The sequence below is a fragment of the Lissotriton helveticus genome, chromosome 12 (genome assembly GCF_964261635.1).
Source record: "Lissotriton helveticus chromosome 12, aLisHel1.1, whole genome shotgun sequence".
NCBI classification, from domain to species: domain Eukaryota; kingdom Metazoa; phylum Chordata; class Amphibia; order Caudata; family Salamandridae; genus Lissotriton; species Lissotriton helveticus.
The window spans coordinates 421,803,814-421,829,420 of record NC_136073.1 but is presented as its reverse complement, the minus strand read 5'-3'; positions in this window follow the sequence as shown (position 1 = coordinate 421,829,420).

Here is a 25,607-nt window from a genome sequence, read left to right as displayed (position 1 = left end):
TTGCATGTAGCCAGGTTCTGAACTGGGATGGTGCAGTGAGCTAAAAAACGGTGATGGATCAAGCCCTGATCTGTTGACTGGGTAGGAGTGTTCTGATTAACTCAGATACTCTGTCCATCACCACCCCCTCTTTGAAGTTATTTTGGCCACCATAAGTGTGGAAGGGTATGCTCAGATGTGAGTCCCTTGCTCACTGCAAACTCAGGATTCAAGAGGGCCAGGCCGAAGACGGCTGTAATGCCAGAAACCGGTCCCCGGAAGCTTGTTCCCGTCCAGTAAAGAATTGGCTTGGTAGTTTGGTCTGCCCTGTTCCCATGATGCACTGGGCCAGGGACAGACTAATTTGCATGTAGCCAGGTTCTGAACTGGGATGGTGCAGTGAGCTAAAAAACGGTGATGGATCAAGCCCTGATCTGTTGACTGGGTAGGAGTGTTCTGATTAACTCAGATACTCTGTCCATCACCACCCCCTCTTTGAAATTATTTTGGCCACCATAAGTGTGGAAGGGTATGCTCAGATGTGAGTCCCTTGCTCACTGCACCATCAGGATTCAAGCAAGCTGGGCCGAAGACGGCTGTAATGCCAGAAACCGGTCCCCGGAAGCTTGTTCCCGTCCAGTAAAGAATTGGCTTGGTAGTTTGGTCTGCCTTGTTCCCATGATGCACTGGGCCAGGGACAGACTAATTTGCATGTAGCCAGGTTCTGAACTGGGATGGTGCAGTGAGTTAAAAAATGGTGATGGATCAAGCCCTGATCTGTTGACTGGGTAGGAGTGTTCTGATTAACTCAGATACTCTGTCCATCACCACCCCCTCTTTGAAATTATTTTGGCCACCATAAGTGTGGAAGGGTATGCTCAGATGTGAGTCCCTTGCTCACTGCACCATCAGGATTCAAGCAAGCCGGGCCGAAGACGGCTGTAATGCCAGAAACCGGTCCCCGGAAGCTTGTTCCCGTCCAGTAAAGAATTGGCTTGGTAGTTTGGTCTGCCCTGTTCCCATGATGCACTGGGCCAGGGACAGACTAATTTGCATGTAGCCAGGTTCTGAACTGGGATGGTGCAGTGAGCTAAAAAACGGTGATGGATCAAGCCCTGATCTGTTGACTGGGTAGGAGTGTTCTGATTAACTCAGATACTCTGTCCATCACCACCCCCTCTTTGAAATTATTTTGGCCACCTTAAGTGTGGAAGGGTATGCTCATATGTGAGTCCCTTGCTCACTGCACCATGAGGATTCAAGCAAGCCGGGCCGAAGACGGATGTAATCCCAGAAACCGGTCCCCGGAAGCTTGTTCCCGTCCAGTAAAGAATTGGCTTGGTAGTTTGGTCTGCCCTGTTCCCATGATGCACTGGGCCAGGGACAGACTAATTTGCATATAGCCAGGTTCTGAACTGGGATGGTGCAGTGAGCTAAAAAACGGTGATGGATCAAGCCTTGATCTGTTGACTGGGTAGGAGTGTTCTGATTAACTCAGATACTCTGTCCATCACCACCCCCTCTTTGAAATTATTTTGGCCACCATAAGTGTGGAAGGGTATGCTCAGATGTGAGTCCCTTGCTCACTGCACCATCAGGATTCAAGCAAGCTGGGCCGAAGACGGCTGTAATGCCAGAAACCGGTCCCCGGAAGCTTGTTCCCGTCCAGTAAAGAATTGGCTTGGTAGTTTGGTCTGCCTTGTTCCCATGATGCACTGGGCCAGGGACAGACTAATTTGCATGTAGCCAGGTTCTGAACTGGGATGGTGCAGTGAGTTAAAAAACGGTGATGGATCAAGCCCTGATCTGTTGACTGGGTAGGAGTGTTCTGATTAACTCAGATACTCTGTCCATCACCACCCCCTCTTTGAAATTATTTTGGCCACCATAAGTGTGGAAGGGTATGCTCAGATGTGAGTCCCTTGCTCACTGCACCATCAGGATTCAAGCAAGCCGGGCCGAAGACGGCTGTAATGCCAGAAACCGGTCCCCGGAAGCTTGTTCCCGTCCAGTAAAGAATTGGCTTGGTAGTTTGGTCTGCCCTGTTCCCATGATGCACTGGGCCAGGGACAGACTAATTTGCATGTAGCCAGGTTCTGAACTGGGATGGTGCAGTGAGCTAAAAAACGGTGATGGATCAAGCCCTGATCTGTTGACTGGGTAGGAGTGTTCTGATTAACTCAGATACTCTGTCCATCACCACCCCCTCTTTGAAATTATCATGAAGAGAGACATAGACAGACTTACTTGAATAACAGTTTCATTCAAATTCTGCATCACACCCATAATATGACGAACACTTCAAACTGTTGGGTATGTGGAATGTTGCCTGGACATCAAAAGAAAGGAGGAACTCCACTTATTCCTCTTCCATTCTCACATAATGGTTCTTGTAATGCTTGGTACACTCTTCTTTTTACTTTAAGATGGCCAACAAAAGGTGGACTACTCTTTCGACTAAACAAGGTGTGTTACAATGATAGAGATGGTTATCCACAAGCAGAAGGAACTAGATTTGAGTGGGAAGAATATCGGCCTGACAATGTATCTACACCTCGTGTTTTCACTAATCAAAAACTTATAAATATGTCCAGTTTGCATGTGATTACGGTTATTGATACTAAGGCTGACCTTTGTGTGAGAAATAAAGGAACAATTCCGGTGGGGAAAAGCGAATGTAATACTACTCTTACATTTGACACGCCAAGTGGTAATGCTTTTGTAGCTTCACGAAACACCTACTTCATCTGTGGAAATAAAGGATATCATCGTCTTCCTATTGGGCGGTTAGGAACTTGCTATATATCCTTTGTACTACCCCTTGTATTTATTGCCCCGCCTATGTACCATAATGATTTTGTACTATATCATGATTTTATATTAAATAGAGTTAAGAGAACATTAGAGATTGAAAACGTGGACCAAACGGACACCTCCTTACAACAATATGTAGATTTTAACTTGGGTCTGTTCTCTTTTGTTGGAGCTGCCTTAAACAGCAGGAAAATAAGACGGCTAACACGTGTTGTGGAAGCTGTTGCTAATGAAATTGCCTCCGCTTTAGGGAACTTAACTGAGGAACTCCAAATCACTAGAATTGTAACGCTTCAGAACCGAATGGTTCTTGACGTAGTACTGGCTGATCGTGGGGGTGCATGCCGCATTATCGGAAGTAGTTGTTGTGTTTACGTCCCCGATAATTCGCCTTCTGTGTATGATGCCATTTCCAAATTGCACAAAATTGCTGCTGAAATTCACCCCGAAAATGGTACGTGGACATTCTCTAATTGGTTCTGGACTTTGCTTAGTACCTGGGGTTGGAAATTACTGACTATCCTTTGTATGATTATAGGAGTACTTTTTTTCTTTTGTTTATGTATCCAATGTGGCCCTACCCTATGCTCTGTATGTATTACGGCCTGTATCCCATCCAAACGAGCTATTGCCAAGAATGAGCAAATGAGTAATGCAGAAGTGATGAAAATAATGATGATTAACATTGATGATGAATATCCTGACTACTTCCATTATGAGGTAGCTTCAGCTAAATGCTAAAAGGGCCGACTGTCGTAATTTGGCAGCACCTGAGTTAGCATTTAGCTCAGCTACACGAACTTTCACCGTTAACTTCAACAAACGTGCGGGGGCCATTTTGTATTTGTTGGCTTCCATTTTGTATGAACATGCGGCCTCGTGGTCAGCATGCCCTTTCGTCCTTCCTCCATGCCAATGACCATATACCTTGCCCGGCAACAGGCTATTTTTAGCACTAGTCAAGCCCACGCATGCATACTCGAGCATTTAGATTAATGAGTGGTCACCTCTTAGGAATGTTCCCCAAACTGACCAGTGGTACCAAACCCCTCCCACATGTTGGCTGTGTTCCAAAAATGTCCTTATATGTACCTAAATTGTGAAACGAGTGTACCGCCTACCTTTTTATTACTGTTAAAATTGTATAAAAGAGGTCGCGCACCGATGTTCGGTGTGATACTTCTTGCATTGCCGAAGGGTGCTGTAGGAATGTACCACCACCCCATGGGGTCTTAATAAACTTGTCTTTTGCATTTTCCAGTTTCCGTGCCAACTTCTATTTTATGGTGTTCGAGAGTTTTTGCAGAGTATGTAGACCTGACGAAACCCAATACCACACAGGGATTCATGTTTTGTAACTTTTGGCTCCTCATGACAGGGCTCCTAATCAGCAACTCTTAGCTGATGGCTTATACTGCTAATTTCATTAACATACATTTCAGCAGGTGTGGATCTTTCAAGTCCTGTGCATGGATGATCTAACTGATGCAGAGGTACCTCTTGAGCTGCATTTAGAGGGACTTCTTTAAAAAACATCTGCAATGCTGCTACTGTTTCCTGTTATCATACATTTTTAAAAATATTTTAGATTACATGTAGGTGAGGATTTATTTTCTGATTAGAGGAAACAGGTGTTGACATCAATTAATATGTGTTTTTGTATTTTCATTTCTTAATTTGAGACTTCAAACTGTATGGTTAATTTACATTATTAAACGCTCACTGGGTGTAGGAGTATTTCTAGATTGATGTTTTAATGTATCTGGAGGTAGCCTCCTGGTAAGCTTGGGTGTATCCTCCCTTTGTCCAAACTAGGACTTGGAAGACGGACAAAGATGTAATGATCCGGTTACTTTCCGGTCATATTTCTTCCACATCACAGCCGTGGGTAAACGTACCTCCCACCCAAAGGAGTGATGTGCCCAAATATGCTTTTTTCTCTTTAGCTAGAATATTGAAGGATGGTTCATACCTTTTCAGTAAAACTATGCGTTTGTTGGACAACATAAACATTAAACTGTGCAAGACTGATTCTACGCACACCATCAGGATATGTTGGTATAATGTCCTGCTAGCTCATAGTGCACCATCTGTACTCCTAACCTAGCAAGGTAACAGGTGGATTGTGCAACCTCAGAACATGACAATCCTGACTCCCCAAGAAAATTGTGGAAACAGATATAGAACCCTTTTGTTTGGTAGCTCATGCATACCCAAAGAGCAACACAAGAAATTCGCAACATGATGTATTAGATGGGAAGTTACAGCCGGAGCTGGCGGCTTTGGAACTGGGCAATCAGGTTAGATTCCGTGCATCGGCTCAACTTCTTGTGATTCTGAGCAAATCATGTAATTTTCCCAGACATTTTAAAGATTAAAAAAATTCATGTGACCTTTTGTGCAATAAACACACGCTATCTCAGTGATTTAGTGTACAAGGCCATTCATTAGGACAGGGTTGCAAACAGTTATTTATTTAATTATGCAACTTGTAGAGCACATGGCTACCTAACAAAGGGTTTCCAGCGCTGCCACATCACTAGACCAGGAGTGCTGAGACCAGGAGGACTGGTAATGAGAAGATGGAAACAGTCATGTTTTGAGCAGCTTGCAAAAGACTATCACATAGAAAGATATCTAACTTTATTAGCATTTAAAACAATAACATAACAACTTCATAAATATGCCACTCCCAAGCCTCCTTCAACCATTTACACCTCACACAAACATTCAGCCCAAGACCTTCACACCGTGCTTCATTCTTCCCCCTTCCACTCACTGCCCTTTTTCCATATACCCAGTCTCTCCTTCACTTGCTCTACCAAACACCCTCCAATGAAACTCTTTGACCTGATTGACGAATACCGCACACCGTCTTCTTTCACCTGTGCTCCCTTCCCCTCCCCTAATGGGTGGATACACCTCCATGTGACTATCTACCCCCCAAAATACAGCCTACATCCTGCAATTATCCAATTATCCAATCTTGGCAAACACCATATAGAAACAATACCACACCATTCCTTATAACATGTAGGGTGGGTCTTTAGCTTCAGCTAAACCTTCCCTGTGGTGCTAGGAGTCATTATGAGGCTGAACCTGCCCTTCCTGACTCCTTTATACTTACTAATTAACCCACCCCCTTCCCCACCAAACAAGCCTCTCCTGCCCTATCCCCTGTTTCCATTGCACGAAGCACCCCGGTGGAAGACTCGTCTGTGACTGTCACTTTCCCTGGGGGCCATCGTTGTGCAATAAACACATGCCATGTCAGTAATTTAGCGTAAAAGGCCCTTTATTAGGACTGGGTTGGAAACAGTTGTCTGACTTTATTAATTTTTAGAATCAATCATTTTTATTAGGCGGGTAAGACATCTCAACACACAGCCCAGCTGTCTACATCAACTTGCCGGCAGGGCGACTTTTCACAGTAAAGACACAGCGTCTGGGTCTACAACCCGGAGGGCGACCCCATGTAGATGAAGAGGCTCCGTCGCCTCACCTGAGTTGCAACCACCACTTTTATGAAGAAGAAATTAAAAGGAATCAAGAGAAACAAACCCCCCCCTCCCGAACCCCGCGCCCACCCAAAACACCCCTCCACCCACCTTCCCACACCAACCCCGCTCCTGAGGATCCACCTCCCTGTCGACTGACTGCAATGAATGGCCCTTCAAGTAATCGGCGTGGCACCTACCTTTATTAATTTTTAAAACAATAACATCAAAACTTTATGTATACACGACACTCCCATTCTACCTTGAACCATTCACATCTTCCACAAACTTTCACATCCCCATGGCCTGTGGGTTCCACCACCGCAGGCTTATATCTTTTGGACGCATACTCAAAAGACACACAAATGATGGACGGAATGTGGAGCAAATGAAACATTCACCCCCAGTCAAGAGATCTCCGGTTAAATCCTTTGTACTTTTGCTCACGATGCCAACCCAGTTTAAACCCAGTCATATGCAAATCAGTCTTGACCCTGCTCCTCATTGGAACAGTCCAGCCGGAACTGCCAAGCTAGGTCCTCCCTGGACCAGAAACAAGCATCCTGGGACCAGTTTTGTGGTATCACCCCTCATCAACCAGGCAAGCTTGAATCCAGTGGCACACTGAGCTCGGGACCCATGTCTGGGCATACCCAGTGCACTTAGGGTGAGAAAGCAAATGACACACAAATGATGGACGGAATGCGGAACAGATCAAACATTCACCCCCAGCCAAGAGATCTGGGTTAAATCCATCATTCCTTTGCTCACCATGCCACCCCATTGCCAAGACTGATTTGCATATGGCTTAGTCCAAACTGGGGTGGCATAGTGAGCAAAAGAACGATGGATCAAACCCAGATCTCTTGACTCAGGGTGGGTGGTTGAAACGTTTCAGCACTCCATTCATCATTTTGTTGTGTTTATTATGTATTTTGGTGGCTGGGTTCCTTGTCCCAGCTACTGCTATGTCACTATCACCTTGGGCGGATTTGGTTGACAAGTCCAAAGGCCACACATCCCCTGGGGGCTCAGGAGCCTGCCGGTTACAATCCGGCAGCTTGTGCGTAGGCGCGACCAATGGTAATGCAGGCCCGCTCTCTTGCTGGCCTTGCGGGTTGCCAGCCCCTGTTCACCATCATTTAACCTAGCGAGCAGGCTGCTGCGCCTCCTTGCTTTCTTGGCTCATGCAGCATTGCGCTGTGCGCTCCTTCCACGCCCCAGCTTATCTGGCACTCCCCCGCAGGGAAGAGTGAGCAACCACTGCTGCGGCCACACTGCCCGACACAGAGCGCGTAGGGCACCGCAGCCTGACCTAGGCCTGGTCGAGTACGCCAGGCCTGAGGGGATCAGCCCTACCTGCTGACCCAAGAGTGTGCAGAGCAGCCCTCACCGCCTCATTATCTGTGCTGCTCAATGGCCCCCTGATGACTCGAACAAACACCTGCAATAAAGACCTCCCTAACTCTTCAGCTTTAGGTAAACCTTCCCAGTGGTGGTAGGAGTCAGGAAGAGGTTGGACCCGCCCTTCCTGGCTCTTTTATACTTACTAATTAACCTGCCCTCCACCCTCTCCCCCTCCTCCCCTCCCCCCCCAAACTAGCCTATCCTGCCCTATGTCCTGTTACTATTGCACGAAGCCGGGGAAGACTAGTCTGCGACTGTCACTTCCCCGTGGGCCTTCGGTATATTACAACTGGTGCTCTTTTAAAATGTTGCAATATCTTCAGGCCAAGTTAGCGCTATATGAAAACTGCAAAAAAGGTCAGTGTTTTAAACTCACGAGCCGTATTTCTTAGAGTACATGGTATCATATTGTCTCAGAGGTGAGTCCAAATATTTCTTGTAAGGATTTTCCTCACACATACTGTTTGGTCCAGCTGGCATTTGTAACTAGGCCACACAAATACATTGTTTGGTTCAAAAGATCAAAGACAACAGGAAGGTATGACACAAGCAGCAGTACATGCCTATAAACAAGAAACACAAAGCATACAACTGAATTCAACATTTGGGCTACTTTTACCTACTTCCTTAACATGTCATAGAGATCGTACAGAAAGAACTATTTGTGCCACATAAACAATTGTCCGGTTGTAATTACCAAGAAAAAATGGCACAGCTTGTGCTGGCATTTTTATGTTCGTTTTCTTAGCACGCAGTTGTGGTCGAGCATGCCCCAACAAGCTCGGGGCGTTAACCAGTAACCAGGAAGACGCTCATGTTGCAAAGGACAGCTGGGTTAATGATTCAGGGCCTCCAGCAGAAAGATAAGCCCCTGGCAAGGGGTGAGAACAGCCCGCGGAACGGGTTGGGGCACTGCCGCGTGCGCTCAGCTGAGGAGAAACGCGCCGCAGTTGTGTTAGCCTTGGTTACAGCACGGCGGCTCTGGAGGAAGGGAGCGCCCGCGCAGGGTTTACACGAATTTGTACTTCTTGAAATTCAGGAATTTCAGATTAAAGCCCTTAAGTATGGATTGCGGTTTTCGTAGCCTGAAGGGGAGGCGGGATCAGGCCAGGCCTTCTGACAGGTCTGTAGTTAAGCCAGCCACTCTTCAACAACGCTGTCTGTCCAAGAGCACAGTTATCGCAGCGCTCAGGGCAGACCGCAAACTGATGGGGTCTCCTGCAGTATGTGAAGAGTCCACCTCATCTCACAGATATTCTTTGACCTTGGGCTGAGTGGGGCCCCTTGAAGGTTTGTGAGTTCCTGAAGGGGTGGGGGCCCCCAGCGTTGCAGGGGCTGGAGGGCCCTCCATTGCCCCCCCTGAGGAGGATTGCATGGCTGCCAGTGAAATCACAATTCATCAGCCCCCTTTCGGGGTGGAGGGTGCATGTTTCAGGCAGTGGCGTAGTGGAAAATAATGAGCCCCGTGTGGAATATGGTGAGTGGCCCCTGCCACTTCCATATCTCACAGTAATTCTTAGGCATTGGGGTGAACGAGGGGCCCCCTTAAATGTGGGGTCCCCCCTTTGCCGCAGGGGCCTCCGTTATGCCACTGGTTACAAGGTATGTCATGGTTGACCACAGCAATATGAATCATCACCAACGTTTGCTTGCTCAGCATCAGTTTTGACCAACTGGGAACAGGCAGGGGTGATACATAAATTGAAGCTTCACTGTTATTGGACCTCAGAGTCACGTTAGTGGTGCACCACCAACCACAATAGCTGTGATGACAGCAAAAAATGACCATGCAAGCAATGCAGCATCCTTAGCTTTAATTGGATACCCTTCATGTTGATGCAAGTGACCTGTTGCAATTCTTTGCCAGCAAACAGGCTGCAGGGTGAGGCAAGAATTTTATCCACCGGACTCCGAAGTATTAGACCTTATTGGTGAGGTTCTAGGCAAGCGTCTACTGTTGCCTTGCTATAAATTCACAATTGTAAAACGCTTATCATGACCATTTAGGAAACTTAGACAAAGAGTTAACACTTTCCCGAGTCTGTGGTTATTATATGAGGGCAAATGTTATTTTCCTATTCTTCTAACACCCTTGATCCCTTAGGACTTAGGTACCGGTGACGTGGATTGGTAAGTCAAGGTATAAAAAGGTAAAACGTCTAGTCTTTCTTTATTGATTGGTTAAAAAAAAACATTTACAATTTGCAACATGACAAAAAAATGTATAAAAATGAATCTGATAAAATGAGTTTAAAACAGTTAATTTAAAATAGCTTGGGATTCAGGGGGCCAATGAGTTCTAGTAATGTTCCGGTACAGTACATAAATCTGGATTATTTGTAGACTGGTTCTGATATTGTGTCTGTTAACACCACCGTCTGCTATAATGAGGAGACTTTGGGTTGGAGAGTGGCTTCGAGGGATTTTATCGCTTTATGGACACATTTTGAAAGCCCAATGTTTAGCTTGACGTTGTCAGGGTCGAGAGCGGCCATTATTGCCTGGCGGCAAGATCGAACTTCCAACTGGATACATTGGCCTCGCAACAGTGACCGTCTGGCTGTAAGCAGTGCAGGGCATGCACAGACGATATGTTCAACTGATTCTGAATGGTAGCCGCACAATCTGCATTTCGTGCAACTACTCGGCCGCCGCCATTCCGGGAGGTTCTTCAGAAAGGGCCATTCTCCCATCCTCAGGGCTAAAAACTTGCGTTTCCAATAAAGTGCGTATGTGCTTGACAAGTAGAGCGACGGAACACCCACTTTAAGATTGGCGATTACAGCCCAGGCATGTCTCCTCTTTGAAAGGATCGCCCTGTCCGAGTGGAAGGACCACAATCTAACAGAGTTTTTGATAGCAGACTTTAGCACCGGGACAGATGGATTTATGTCCCAGAGATCTTTTGCGCCTAATAACTGTAGGCTGTGGTCCAGGAGTTGCCGATGCTTGTGGCTGGTCTGTTTATGCTGTATTTCCTGCCAGAGTCGGGCCTTCAAGGAACCCACCCCGGCATGGCGCAGACTATGGCACAGTTTGATGAATGCACCTGCCTCCACTCCATGCTGGTCTTGGAGACCCAATTCAAGTCTCACTTGAGCTGGCGAGGCAGATTTTGGCAACCCAAAGGCTCTTTTGAAGATTTTTGTTATTAACTTGTTTAATAGAGTACTGGTAGCGCCTTTGGTGATTTCGTGGCCATAGGTCAGGGAGTTGATTACTTTGGTTTTCATTACTTTTAGCATAGGTATTAAGCTGGGACCTAGTAGCTGTTTTGCCAGCTTTGCAGCAACCACCTCTAACGACAGAGCTTTCATTTTTAAGGCTTCTTTGTGCTTGATAAAGGAGCCTCTTCTATCCAGATAGATGCCCAGGTATTTGTAGCTGTGAGTTGAGTCTAACTTTGTTTTGCTAAAATACCACCTTTCTGTTGACCTTTTTTGCTTCCCAAAAGAGATGGTTTTGGTTTTTGACAAGTTGAGCTCTAGATGATTACTTGTCGTATAGGGAAGCAATTCATCCAGCAATCTCTGGAGACCCACTTTTGTGTGGCTTAAAGTAAAACGTCCTACATAAATAAAATACACTCGTAGTAGAGCGAAGGTTACCTGATTAAGTTATATGTTTTTTGTATATGGGCCCAGGTGAGTATTGGTAAAAGACTAGTCGGGTCACCTGCGCGCTCTATCACGTCTACTGTTGCCTTGCTATAAATTCACAATTGTAAAGTGCTTGCATGCACAGAGGCCTTTCTGTTCTACTTGTCATCATTCACCAGCTGCGAAGAGGTGCACCCAGTGTTTAATGTGAGCTGGTGGTTGCAGGCGGGAGATACCAACGCTCTTTTTGGGGACCGGGCTTATTTTCGATCACCAGATTCTGAATCAGAACAAGAGAGAGAAAAGCAGCAAAGGGGAACGAAGGAGGACGAGACAGACGAAAAAAGAGAAATAAAAGGAGAGAGCAGTGGTTAAAAGGAGTGAGACATAGTGGCAGGTAGTGGATACTGTTGGGTGAAAGAGGCATGAAGGGACTTCAAGACTAAATAGCCTTAGTATAAGGCAACCGCAACACTCAGCAGCAGTGATGGTGGGATTGTGAGAAAAATGTGGACCTGTAGTCATTATTTTACAAATTAAGTCCAGAGTGCACCGCATATGGAGGAAGAACTCTCTGCATTGCTCACTTAGTATATCACCTAACATTGTGTTAAAAAAGGAGCTAGCCCTAAAAAGAAGCGCGCTCTGATGACTTAGATTTTATTGTCGTCCTTCTGATAGCCTTGGTACTACTGAGTGTACAACATTTCATCCGTGTTACTCAACAATAAACACCTGTTATTCAGCGCCAGGATTCCCTTCTAGGTGAAAGTGTGCTTACAAAAACACGTTATGTTATGTTATGTTATGTTAGGTGCAAAAGGAATGTCCATTACTTACCAAACCTCAAACAAATTGGGGTATCTGCAACTTTTTTGCTGTGATCCATCAAAACTTCCAGAATAGCTGGACAAGAAAATGTGATGGTACCCTTACATTGTAATCCATACATGACTCTGAAACAACCAGAAACTTGATGAGTTTCCTGCAGGTAGTACCTTGAGGCTTGTCTAGAAAACTTTCTGGTTTATTTTTACTTTTGGTTTTAAGAAAAGATATCTTAAAAATCAAAAAATATTTATTTAGCCTCACAAAACTTATATAAATACCTTTCATAAAATCTTGAACACTGTTATTTAGATACAACAGAAAAGAAATCATACAACATAAACGTACATTACGTTTTCAGATGCCCTTCTCTGTAGTGGTGTTTGATACAATGTCTCCTGTCTAAGTGTCCACTCATACACACCAGCGGTGAGTCAACGCAGGTTAGAACCTCATTTTGTTTCTATTCTCTCACATTGTTTCAGAATCCATGTGCTTAGCAACACCTTATGATTTCAAAACACCTTTTGCAGAGTTGCTTGTGCATCCAGCTTTCCGGGAGCAATAAAAATGTAAAGATAACTCTTGTGATTAATGTTCCTGTTAGAGAGACAGAGATGAGAGTTTTGTCTAGTGGCATAAAGTAGCACAGAGGATTATTATGCCTGCTGAAAAAGAACATGTACAGTGCAGATCACAAATCTGTATTTTATATGGATAGCTGAGTGGATTACTGCTTTTGTCACAGAGATCCTTGTGTTACTGCAGTAGATAAGATACATCCCTAATATAGAACAGTGACTGTTACGAACTGTCATCAAAGAGCTGCATGTGAACTGTATGAAATAGTGGCTCACCGATTAGGGCGGCAGACGCTGAGGCAGAGGTCTGGCCCGGGACCAGGGTTCAATTTCCGACGCGCAGGGTCTTGGGCTCAATGTCCACGGACTCGATAATTCTCGCATAGGTGCCTACTCTAATCATGGGTCCCACTCTGCAACTCTGGGCAATAGCTTGCTTAATCTCCACAATAGCCCCGAAGGCGCTAGGATGCCTGGCCTCACTTGGGGGTGCCCAGTAAGGGCATCTCACAGGGAAAGCCAGGAAGGGTTCCACAGCGGTATACAGCGCCAGGATGCCTGAAAGGTGATAGTGGGCTTTACAAGTATACATACATTTACATTTACATTATGTTTTTTTTCCCCCAGTCTTCCATTATCTATTACTATTGTTGCTAAAAAGGGCTAGTTTGGGTACATATACATTCTTATTAGTAAAGCCCACCTTTACCAGTCCTATAAAACAAATAAAATGTGTGTGAGAGAGGGGATATGGAGCGATAAGAGGGACTTTTGCCCAGTGGTAGTCAGGGAATCTGAGGAGGAGGTCATGGTGGGGGGCGCCAAATCTAATTGTCACACCGGGCACCACCAGCGCTAAAGCTGGCCCTGGCTCCACACATAACCATACACCCTAAGGACGTATTGAGTTTCCCGAATTCATAAATATCAGTGGTAGCTGACTTGTACCGAGGGTAGGGGGGTGGGTATGGGGGACACAACAAAGTAAATACATTCTCTTGCCTCCGCAGCGCAATGTCCTCCTCCCTCGGTCGTCTTCCAGGAATCTCCTGATGCAGGAAACTGCACTACCCAATCCTGGCGCTGCTTTCACAGCATGAAAGCAGCACCAGGATTGAATAGAGCAGGCTCTCCCAGCGCTCCTCCCAAGAGCACTGGAGGCATGCGTTTTCTCTAACCTAAAATGCGCATGTCAGGCTGGCTAGCCCAAGACGGTCGGCCAAAGAAACATGCACATTTTAAAGCGCACAGCTCCCTGCTGCTGCCACTCAGCAGCACTGGCTCCGCCCCGGTAGGCAGACAAAATATCAATATTTTAATATCGACCTACAATAATGTCGATGTTTTAATATCGAAGGGACAGAATATAGAAGGTTAGTAATATCGATTTTGTTAATATCGATGTAAATAATATTGATGTTACTAATATCGATGTTAGTAATATCAATGTTACTAATATCGATTTTTATATGATTTTATGTATATTATTACGTATTTAATATGTATTTCTTAATGTAATTTAAGTAAATTTTGTATTTTAGTACCGTAGCAGGTTGTGGGTTTATAGGGGAATATGGTGGGAATTATACTAAATTAATTATTAATTTTTAGGAATTATAAATTCATTTTAATTAATTGGTAATTAATTTGTATTAATTGGTAATCCATTTTATTTAATTGATTAATTGATAATTATGTTCTGTAGTGCGTTATGGGTTTATAGGGGAATAGGGTGGGAAGTAATTTAAATGTAATTAGGTAATAATTTATTTTCATTCATTGTTTTTGTTAATTATATTATTGTTAATTAATTATTAATTGGTAATTAATTTTTAATAATTGGTAATTCGTTTTAATTAATTGGGTAATTGATAATTATGTTCTGTAGCAGGTTATGGGTTTATAGGGGAATAGGGTGGGAAGTAATTTAAATGTAATTAAGTATTCATTTATTTTTTAGGTTCTGTGCTGTGTATTGGAAGACGGTGTCTGTTGCCAAGGGCAGCCTATACCTGGCTTTCATTGACCTCAAGACAGCATTCGATTTGGTGCCACGCGACAAATCATGGAAGGTGCTTCTTGATATGGGGTTCCCTAGTTACCTTCTAGAGTTAATCGTTAGGTTACATCAGGGCAATTATGCCAGAATTAGATGGGGGGATCAAGGCCAACTAACAGGGAGAGTGCCTGTACAGAGGGGGGTCCGCCAGGGCTGTGTGATGGCTCCGACACTGTTCTCCCTCTACATCAATGGGGTGGTAGACCATTTGAGGGAGGACTCGGCGGATGCCCCAGTCCTGGCGGGAGAGAAAACACCAACCCTACTCTTTGCAGATGACACCCTCCTTTTGTCTAAAACTCCCTCTGGCCTCCAAAAGTTATTAGATTCAGTTTGTTCTGTGATGAGAGGGGTCTTACTGTGAATACTGCCAAAACCAAACTGATGGTGCTGTCTGCACAACAGAAAGCTAGGAAGACAAGCATAACCCTAAATGGGGCTCAACTTGAGGTGGTGGAAGAGTTTGACTACCTGGGCGTCAGGATTAACAATCGAATGAGATGGGACTCCCATGTAGCCAAAATGCTTCTTAACCTCAAAAGAGCCGCAGGAGCTATCCTGAGAAACCAGCGCCTGTCCACTAGTAGACCAGTAGCTCCAGCACTGGAGGTATTTGAAGGAAAGGCCGTAGCCTCTGCTGTCTATGGTTTTGAGCTGTGGGGATGTGAGAATACCATCGACCTGGTAAGGGCAGAAAACAAATTTGTGAGGGACTTGGTTGCTCTCCCGCTTTCCACACCCCTAAATCCCCTCTTTTTAGATATGGGTAAACACTCTATTGCAGATGTGGTGTGTCTTCGCCCTTTGCTGTTCTGGGTGCGCCTGCGAAGGACACCAGAACTGGCAAATTATGCGCTGGTTTTGGATGAGCTGATTACCCTGGATGGGGCAAATAAGATACTGTGGTTAACCAAACTAAAGCAGATGGTCTTGAAGCTAGGGTTGGGCCAATTTTGGACCTCCCAGTCCCCCCCTCACAAGCAAATAATCAAAAAAATATATTGGGACTGGGTACAGGAGAACGAAGCAAAGCATGCAAAGTGGGGGGTATTAACATCACAATTCATGGAATTTAAACCCTCGAAAAAACTCGAGCCCTTCCTAGATCTCATACAAATCCCAAGGGATAGGTCTCTCTTCTTAAAAATGAGATATGGAATCCTACCCTTGAATAAGTTCATTGGGGGGTGGAATGGAAGGGGTGTCCATGCCCACTCCCTCAACTGCCCTGGGTGCCCTTGTACAAGCGAATCTCTTTCTCATTTCTTGTTCGCTTGTAGGGCATATAAAAATCCAAGATCAAAATGGTTAAAACCGGTATGTAGAGAGTTGGGTGTGAGAGAGTGCAGAACTGCCTTGCGCATCTTATCATCAGATGTAACATCCATGCTGGTTGTATGCGGGGTTGCTAAATATTTAGCTAGTGCCTGGTCCATTCATACAAAACTCTTGATCAAAGACTAGAGCTAAGCTCGGGTAGCCAAAATGATTTGTACCCTCTGCTGCTAATGTACTATTGAATTCTCTGTTTTAACTGTAAATATCATGAATTTTTATCTTTTTACTAAAATGATTTTTATCTTTTTTAAATATGTGTTTTTATGTTGTACTGTTTGTACTTTTATGATATGCAAATATCGAATAAAGTATATTCATCATTAATTGTTTTTGCTAATTATATTATTGTTAATTAAATATTAATTGGTAATTAATTATTATTAATTGGTATTTATTATTCATTTATTGTTACTTAATTATTCATTGGTAATTATGTTTTTAATAATTATGTGTTGGTATTTGTAAATAGTTTAGATTTATTTAATAATTAATGTATAAAATATTTTAAAATATTAATTTATTAAGTATGTTATTTTAAAATTCTACGCTATCCAACACTTTCCCTACTGTTGCTCTCTTTGGAGTGGGATTAGTAATTTTTACCCCTACGCTATCCAACACTTTCCCTACTGTTGCACTCTTTGGAGTTGGAATAGTAATTTTTACCCCTACGCTATCCAAAACTTTCCCTAATGTTGCACTCTCTGGAGTTGGAATAGTAATTTGTACCCCTACGCTATCCAACACGTTCCCTACTGTTGCACTCTTTGGAGTGGGAATAGTAATTTTTTCCCCTACGCTATCCAACATTTTCCCTACTGTTGCACTCTCTGGAGTTGGAATAGTAATTTTTACCCCTACGCTATCCAACATTTCCTTACTTTTTAAAATTTGTTTTACATTTTTATTTAATTTTTATTTATATTATTATTTTATGTGTATAAATGTATTTGTAATTTATAATATTTTTAATTATTTATAAGTTATCAAAACAATTATTAAACTTTATTATTAAGTAAGTATATATTATGTATTATATGTATATGTTTAATTCATTTTTTATCAAATTACGTATATTAATTATTAATTTTAAATAATATAACATTTATTTAACTGTGTTTATTACATTTATTAGTATTATTTAATTTATTTTACTTTTTTTTCATTAAAAAAATAATATTTTTTAATTACGATATTTTTTATATCAATATTTTTTTTTCTCCATTTTTTTGTACTTACCTTGTTGGAGATAGGATGTTGATATTGTTGACATGGATATTTTGGTTGCGATATTTTTGTATGTCGATATTTTGTATGTCGACATTTTGTCAGACATTCCTCCGCCCCATCCTGACTGTTCGGGACAGGTTGCTGAAAAATAAAACGGTAATAAATACACTTTATTACCTTATTTATTTTCAGCTCTGGGGCTTGTGGGGCGAAGCTCCTCCACTCCAGTGGCTGTTTCTGCAGTGAAGTATCAATTAGGCACCAGAATATACATTTCAATTAATAAACTCAAAACCAGCAAAACACCACCACTATCAAACAATCGTTCCTTCAGTCCGATTAATGATTTTCCCACATCAGCACGAAAGGGCTCTAGGCAGAGAATGCACTGCGATGGCATGACAAAGGTGTTTGCGCCTATAGAAATGCAAATATTACAACATATGCGTGCTGCAGCATCTCATATTGAATGTCTCTGGGCCACGCCAGCAGTGTGTGAGTAGACAGGGTCTATTCCTTTGTGTGATTAGGGTGCTAATCATTAACCAGTGTATGTTAATTGTATTAACCAGTAATTGTGTAATGCTAATGCCCATAACTGGAAATATTAACAGACATAGGACCGTCAAAGGTGAAGAGACTAGGAGGTAAAGAGAGCAAGGAGGTGTGCAAAGGCTTTAATTATGTTGTATTGCTGTCTTTGGTGCATGTTTCATAACCCCCAAGTTCAAGGAAGGTACCTGTTTTCTGATTTGGTGAGCTGGGTGCACGCAGAAGAGGTGGTAGATTTCAGTGTGAATTATTGCGATGTGCGGGGTGGTGGTGACGAGGGGAGGGAATGAGTGTGAGAGGTGCATACACTACTCCATCTCATAGGGCATCCCACAGTTAGGTCTGCTGTTTTAACCCCTTGAACGCTCATGACGAGCTCAGCTCGTCATGAGCCACGGTGCTTGTGTGCTCATGACGAGCTGAGCTTGTCATGAACGTTAGAACGCTCGCACGCTGGGGAAATTCCCCTGCTGTGCGAACGTTCTACACAAACGGGTGTGGTCATGACGAGCTCAGCTCGTCATGAGCACACGAGCACCGTGGCTCATGACGAGCTGAGCACGTCATGAGCACTGGGGCGCTGTGCGCGGCTCCCCGCCCCCAGCACAGCGGGGGAATCCATCAGCATACAAGGGGTTAAGTTGAAAGAATGAATGAGATAGATTTATAACGCGTGCAATACCCGAAGGTGTCTTAGCGCTGTGCGGATCAAAAACCCAGGAGAAAACCGCCTGGAGGCCTGCCTCAAAAAACACAATTGACAGCAACTTCCCATGCTGTGTTTTGCATGAACAGAACATGCGCCTCTTTGCAGATCTGGAGGCACTTCTACCCACGCATTGAAAGAAACAAAACAAAATGTTGTTACTTTCGGTTTTAGGAAACCTGGGGCTGTGTGTGCGAGTTGACTTCTTAGCAGACTGGGAGGGATATCTCATGAAAAGATTTTTTCCTCCAGATATCTGCTATGATTGTGATTAAAGTCAAGAGAGCACACAGTTCTTAGTGTTTCACATTGTGGACCTTCCAGTAGTCCTCACGCTCTTCACTGTAGCTCTTATCTGCTCTTCCTCTCCTCCATGTCGCCATCTTTCCCTCCTTTTCTCTGTATCTCTCCCCAGCTCTCATTTCCTCCCCTCCACCTCTTTCTTCGTTTCCCAATATCTGGGCATATCGCTCCTTTCAGTTGTTTTCTCTCTGCCTTCCATCTCTCTAACGTACTCTTTTATCTGAATCTTTCCCCCTCTTTAGCAGCACTCTCCCTCTTTTTTCCTCTATGTATTCTGTCCTCTTTAATCTTCTTTTAATACTGCTCGCTGCATCTCGTTGTCTGTCTCTCACCTCCATATGTCCATCCATTTGAGCACCCCGCAACCCATCCACCCACTCATCCATCTAGCTAACTGTTCATCCATTCATCCAAAATTAACACTTATCACAGAAATTCCTGCAGCTGTATTACTACTCCGCTACCCAGGTGGCTACAGAGGTGACATTTACCTGCTGGGCATGTGGTGTGGGTATGACAGGAGGACCCTCAAGGTTTCTCACAGGGGACCCCACTTTGATTTTGTTATGCCACTCCTCTTAGAGGCACTGCTTCCTACTCTACTAAGCCCCGTATAGATACACTGCACTCATCCATTCATTGACCCATTCATTTAAACACTCACAGGCTCACACGTTTACCTATTTACTTTTTAAAATATTCCAATGCCCCTCCTAGAGAGATTTCAGGAATATTGTTCTGCTTAATGGATAAACTACGCCACACTGCATGCCACTCACTCTCACACCCAACATGACACACGACGTAATACAAAATCATTCTTCCATACCAGACCAATTCCCTGAAATCATACAGACAGATGTGGAAGGGCCTATGCTGTATGTGGCACCTCCCCCACAGACACACTACATTTACTCTGTCACTCATGTAACATAACATGCTAGCATTCTCCTTGTAGCAGCCCAAGATCTTAAAACCATAGAGCTAAATGACAGGGAATGCTCATCCTTGCATCCCTTCTACCCTCAGAGACACTGCAGAACTCTGCACTGCATTCACTCAACCAATGTAACATAACAAAACATAATTTTCCCCACACACTCCAAGACCCTGACTTTGTGTGCCCCACAAGCTTAATGAGTCCTAAACATACAAAAATGAAAGCTTAAGCCTTGGCTGATGAGGGGTAATACCCTGAAACCGGTCCCAGGATGCTTGTTTCAGCTACAGAGAGGACCTCGCCTGGCAGTTCGGACTAGACTGTTCCCATAGGGAACAGGGACAAGACTGATTTGCATATGGCTTGGTTTAAACTGGAATGGCATGGTGAGCAAAACAACTATGGATTTAGGCCCAGATCTCTGTACTTGGGGGAATGTTTGACATTGTTCAACATTTTGTCCATCAATTGTTATTTTTGCACTGGATATACCTAGGCATAGGAGCTCCACTGCATCAACCATCAAAGCACTCTATGGTGAGGTCCAATATCCGTTATTATTTAATAAAGTTCATGGACCCGCACAAAATAGTTTTAAAGCAAGATGGCTTTACATTCTTTCAGGTGTGTAAGCCTCTCCTTCATGGGTAGATTAACAAAACAGTCATTGGATAGGTTCCATGTGTGCGCAAGCACAATACCGACTGGAACAACAACCAAAAGTGTGCCGACATGTTGGCAACAGAGATTGAATATAACTTTAAAAATAATTTCCTGATGAAGGTGTGTAGTGGTAAAATGTGTTGAGAGAATTTATTTGAAACTTTACTGGTGCAAGTAAAACATATAATGTGCATGGATGCAGGAAAACGTCTTTGTAAACAAGATTATAAAATCTATCTGTGAATCAATCATGTTACAGCTCCACAATAAAGGGTTGACATGGAGTTGGTCTCCCTTTATTGGAGAGTTGTATGCAGCCAAGGGGGGATGTACCTGGGCTAATTTCTATATTCCTACTCTTTGTCAGCCTAGCTGAGGCTACCTTTCGCTTGGTCAGTGCTGATGTGGGGCCTTCAGGTCTCAAACCCTGATATTATGCCCTTCTAGAAGTCAGAAAAAGGAGAATGTACAATTAACTCCAGCTCTAATTACTGCCACCTCCTTTTTCAGCTTATGGACCCTATGGTAAATTCTTCTGATAGGCCCCATTTCTGCCACCAGACAAAGACTCATACACTCTCACACATGCACAGACTGACACTCACTGGCTGATTTCATATCTCTCTCTCTCTCTCTCTCTCTCTCTCTCTCTCTCTCTCTCTCTCTTTTGTGTTTCTCAATTTCTTTCTATGTTGAAACACCTGTTCATAAGGGCATCAGTTTCATATTACAGGCTGGAGATGCTATGTAAATGACAGTAGTATGCTATGTATATGTAGGGTGGTCCCACATGCTTGACTTTCTCATTTTCTTACCATCAATTCACCACAGCCAAAAACAGAGAAAGCAGTGTCTTGATATTGACTTATTTATTATTTATAAATGTCTGTTATAGGTTATGTATATCAATGACTGTGAAGATTGCTTTGCATTTCCTTCTTTCTCCCTTGTGCTTTTGTCCACAGACCACCAAGGCTGACTGTTCTCCTTCGGAAAACACCACCCAACACTACACCAATGTATAAAACAGGGATACTCAAAGTACAGCCCAGGGGACATATGCAGCCCTTCAATTGTGGCCCCCTGGTGAGCAGCAGCACTGGGCTGCTATTCACTTGAGCAGGAACATTCAGAAAGCTGTGAAACAAATGGGCATACTTTATTTACACGTTAACTAAAGTAAGGGTAAAGAAGAAAATAAAGTGTCCTTGTTGTCGGATGGCTCAAAACCCACCAAAAATAGAATAACCACACAGACTCCTCTTAGCAACGCAAAGAAAGTATTTACTAATGTCGCGACAAGGAGAAAGACCTTCAGCACACTACACGGACTGCCCCTCAGTTACTCAGGCTTTCTCAATTTCCTGCTCGCAGGCAGGACTTTTTTTTGTATTTCTTTTTATTGAAACTTTTAACAACATAAACAAAAAGAAATAATCAAGGCAGTACAAGCAATCGAATGGCGAAGCACCCTGCGGGGAGGCAAGCATGCGATCATAATACAATCACTGACATTACAGGATGGGATGGCTGAGGGATACAGCGAGTCCAGAGACAATCGAAGCAACATGATAGCAGGAATGTCGGGTCAAGGGGAGGGAGGATCCGTCACCAATTGCGTAAAGGGGGTTCGTGCATATGTCTCCCCTGTAGGAGTTCCATAGACTCCAAATCTTACCCCATTTGTGGGGCTTGCCACGGCCACATACACCGTCTTCTCCCTGAACATACACCAGTCCATGTTCTCCTTCCATGCCAGAACTGTGGGTGGCCTCTGAGAGCCCCACAACTGGGCGATATCCCTCTTAGCGATCATATTGCCAAGGGTCACCCACTGAGTCTGTGACAAATCATAGTAATTCGGTTCCCACACATTCAACAAGCATCGTCTGGCTTCAGGCAACAACACAACACCCGTGACCTCTTCCATTACTGCATGCACTCGATTCCAGAAACGAACAACCACCGGGCACACCCAGAGTATGTGAAGAAAGGTGCCCGGAAGGCCACAACCGCGCCTGCACAGCCCATCCGAAGCATAACCCATACTGACCAAGCGCGGACCGGTAACATAGATCCTGTGGAGAATCTTAAGCTGTACAAACCTAAGGCGGGCCGGAATTGCAACCTCTTTCGGCGAGGATATGGCTTGCTGCCAGTCCTCGTCATCTAACTCCAAACCATCACCAGTCCAAGCTTCCCTGAGTCGCTGTAAAAGGTCGGTCCTATCGTTTATCAACTTATTATAGATAAGCGAAATAGCACTATCTGGAACGTGCCCATCCAGGACCCGGTCCTCAAGCGGTGACGCCTCCGGGACAATGGCACCCGGAGGAAAAACCGCCATCAGCGCATGTCGGATCTGAGCATATCTAAAGAACTCCCTGTCACTCAGGTCATACTCCAATCTCAACTCGTCGAAGGTTTTGATCCTACCCTTAGTCCACACATCATTCACCCTGCATATGCCAATCACCTCCCATCTATCAAAGCCTTTCGTCTTCCATAGGGAGCCCAGCCTCTCGGAAGCATAAAGCGGAGTGGCGCGTGTAAGTCTATTCTTCCATCCGCACGATGCCATACTTGCACCGCTATTTTGGTAGGGCCAGTGAGCTGCTTCCCTGCGAATTTTTTATAAAGCGCCTTGTTGTAGTCACCACCAGGCAGCAACCATTTATCCATTTCAAACGCGGGGTTCGACGCGGGGTCGTACATGCCATGATTAATCGCCCCCAGTTGGGAGGCCCAGTAGTAGCGTTTAATATCCGGGAGAGCGATTCCACCATCGTACCAAGAAAGTGTTAACTTGGCGAGTGCTATACGAGACCGTCCACCCCATATCAGGTGTCGCTGTAAGCTTTCAATCTCCCGAAAGTAGCTGGCTGGGATAGTATCGCAAGTATTCTGTAGGGCATACAAAAACCGGGGCAGAGACATCATCTTAAATAAAGCCGCACGTCCAAGCGGGGACAGCGGGAGTTTACTCCATGCCGCAACATCAGATCGCAAGCGCTGAAGCGGGGGCAGCAGGTTACGTTCATAGCGAACCACAGGATCTAAGGTGATAAACACCCCCAAGTATTTGAAACCCGCGTGCACCACCTGTATTGGGCACCCACGCGGCAAGATAGGAGAGTCTCTCAAGAGAACGTACACACAGGACTTAGACCAATTGATCACAAGGCCAGAATTCTTACTGAAGGAAGTCAATACATCAAATAGCACTACTAGCGACTTCCGAGGCGACGTGAGGTATAACAGGATGTCGTCAGCATAAAGCGATATCCGGTCCTCGAAATCGGGGGTCCAGCGTATACCCTTCATTGACGGCTCCCAGCGCAGGCAAGCCGCCAAAGGTTCCAAAGCAAGGGCAAAAAGAAGCGGAGATAACGAGCACCCCTGGCGAGTACCCCTTCCGAGAGAAAAGGAGTCAGAAACACGACCGTTAACAACTACCTGGGCCAAGGGGTCTTGGTATAGTAGTTTCAACCAGCTGATAAAAACTGGGCCAAAACCAAACTTGGCAAGGACAGCCCAAAGGTATGGCCATTCCAGCGTATCAAACGCCCTTGTGGCGTCCAAAGAAGCCAAGATGGCCGATTCACGCAGCGAGGATGCTCTCGCAAGGGCGCCATGTAAACGCCAAAGGTTCAGCGCCATGTTCCGGTGCAGAATGAACCCGGACTGATCCGGATGGATCAGGTCGTAGACAACAGAAGTTAAACGATTCGCAAGCACTTTTGCGAGGATCTTAGGATCAGCGTTTAAGAGCGAGATGGGCCTGTACGACGCGCAGCAATCCCGCGGTTTCCCTTCCTTGTGAATCACGACGATAGACGTAAGCCTTTGATCGGGTGGAAGGGTACCCACATCTAGCGATTCTAAGAACATCGAGCGAAGATATGGCGCTATTTTGTCTGGGCGCAGCTTATAAAGTTCGATGGGAAGACCATTCGGACCCGTCGCCTTTCCCGATCTCACAGAGCGGATTGCGGTCGCGACCTCCTCGACAGAGAGTGTCGCGTCCATCAGTTCCCTATCCAAATCCGACAAGCAGGGCAAAGCAATGTCTCTCAAAAGCAGATGCGAATCCTGTTCCGGTCTGTCCGACACTGGGGAGTATACGGTGTGAAAATACTCAGAAAAACCCTCTACAATCTCAAACGGGTCGGTCACTCTCACTCCATCCTCGTTCTCAATCAAAGGAACCACACGACTAGCCCTCTCTTTCTTGTCCAACCAAGCTATCAACTTTCCGGCCTTATCACCCACATCATACAAACGGCCTTGCTGCTCTCTATTCATCACCTTGGCAGCATCAGTGACCAGTGCCCTATAGTCGGTTTGTTTAAGGCTGAGAAGGTGCAACCTGTCCTGGGTAACATCAGATTCCAGTTCTCTTTCTACGTCTGATATCTCAGTTTCAAGTCAGACCACTGCCTCGCACTTACGTTTCTTAGCGTCATGAATTAACGATAAGGCGTGGCCACGGATGACCGCCTTATAGGCTTCCCATAGCGAGACAGACGAAGACACAGACCCCACATTCTCCACAAAATAATGGTCAAGTGATTTGATCAGTTCCGTACGGATCTTGGGGTCGCGGAGATACCAGGGGTTAATCGGGGCTACTCGACCCTCAGTTCCCGGTCCCGCTTCCATTACAAGCCATAAGGGGGAGTGATCTGAAATACCCCTCGCCAGCTGTCTGATCTCCCTAACAAGTGGGGCCTGTGTTGCGGGCATCAGGATATAATCAAGCCTCGAAAGACTACCATGAGCACCAGAGTGGAAGGTGTATTATAATTGACCAGGGTGGAGCAGCCTCCAGCAATCTATTAGTCCCAGAGTGTCAAGGAAGCCACCCAGCCAAGACTGGGACCTCCCAAGGTCCCTGGGTGGGTAGCGATCAACATTTCCGGAGACAACAGAGTTAAAATCGCCACCCACCACAAGGATACCCTCCGGGAGCCCCAGTATTACCCTCCTCAGGTCAGCAAAGGTCGTCGTCTGGAAGCCAGGCGGGACAAAAACGGAGAGCAGAGTGACAACTTTCCCCTCCCACCGTCCAGTAATGGCAGCATATCGCCCCCTGTCGTCAAGGACGACAG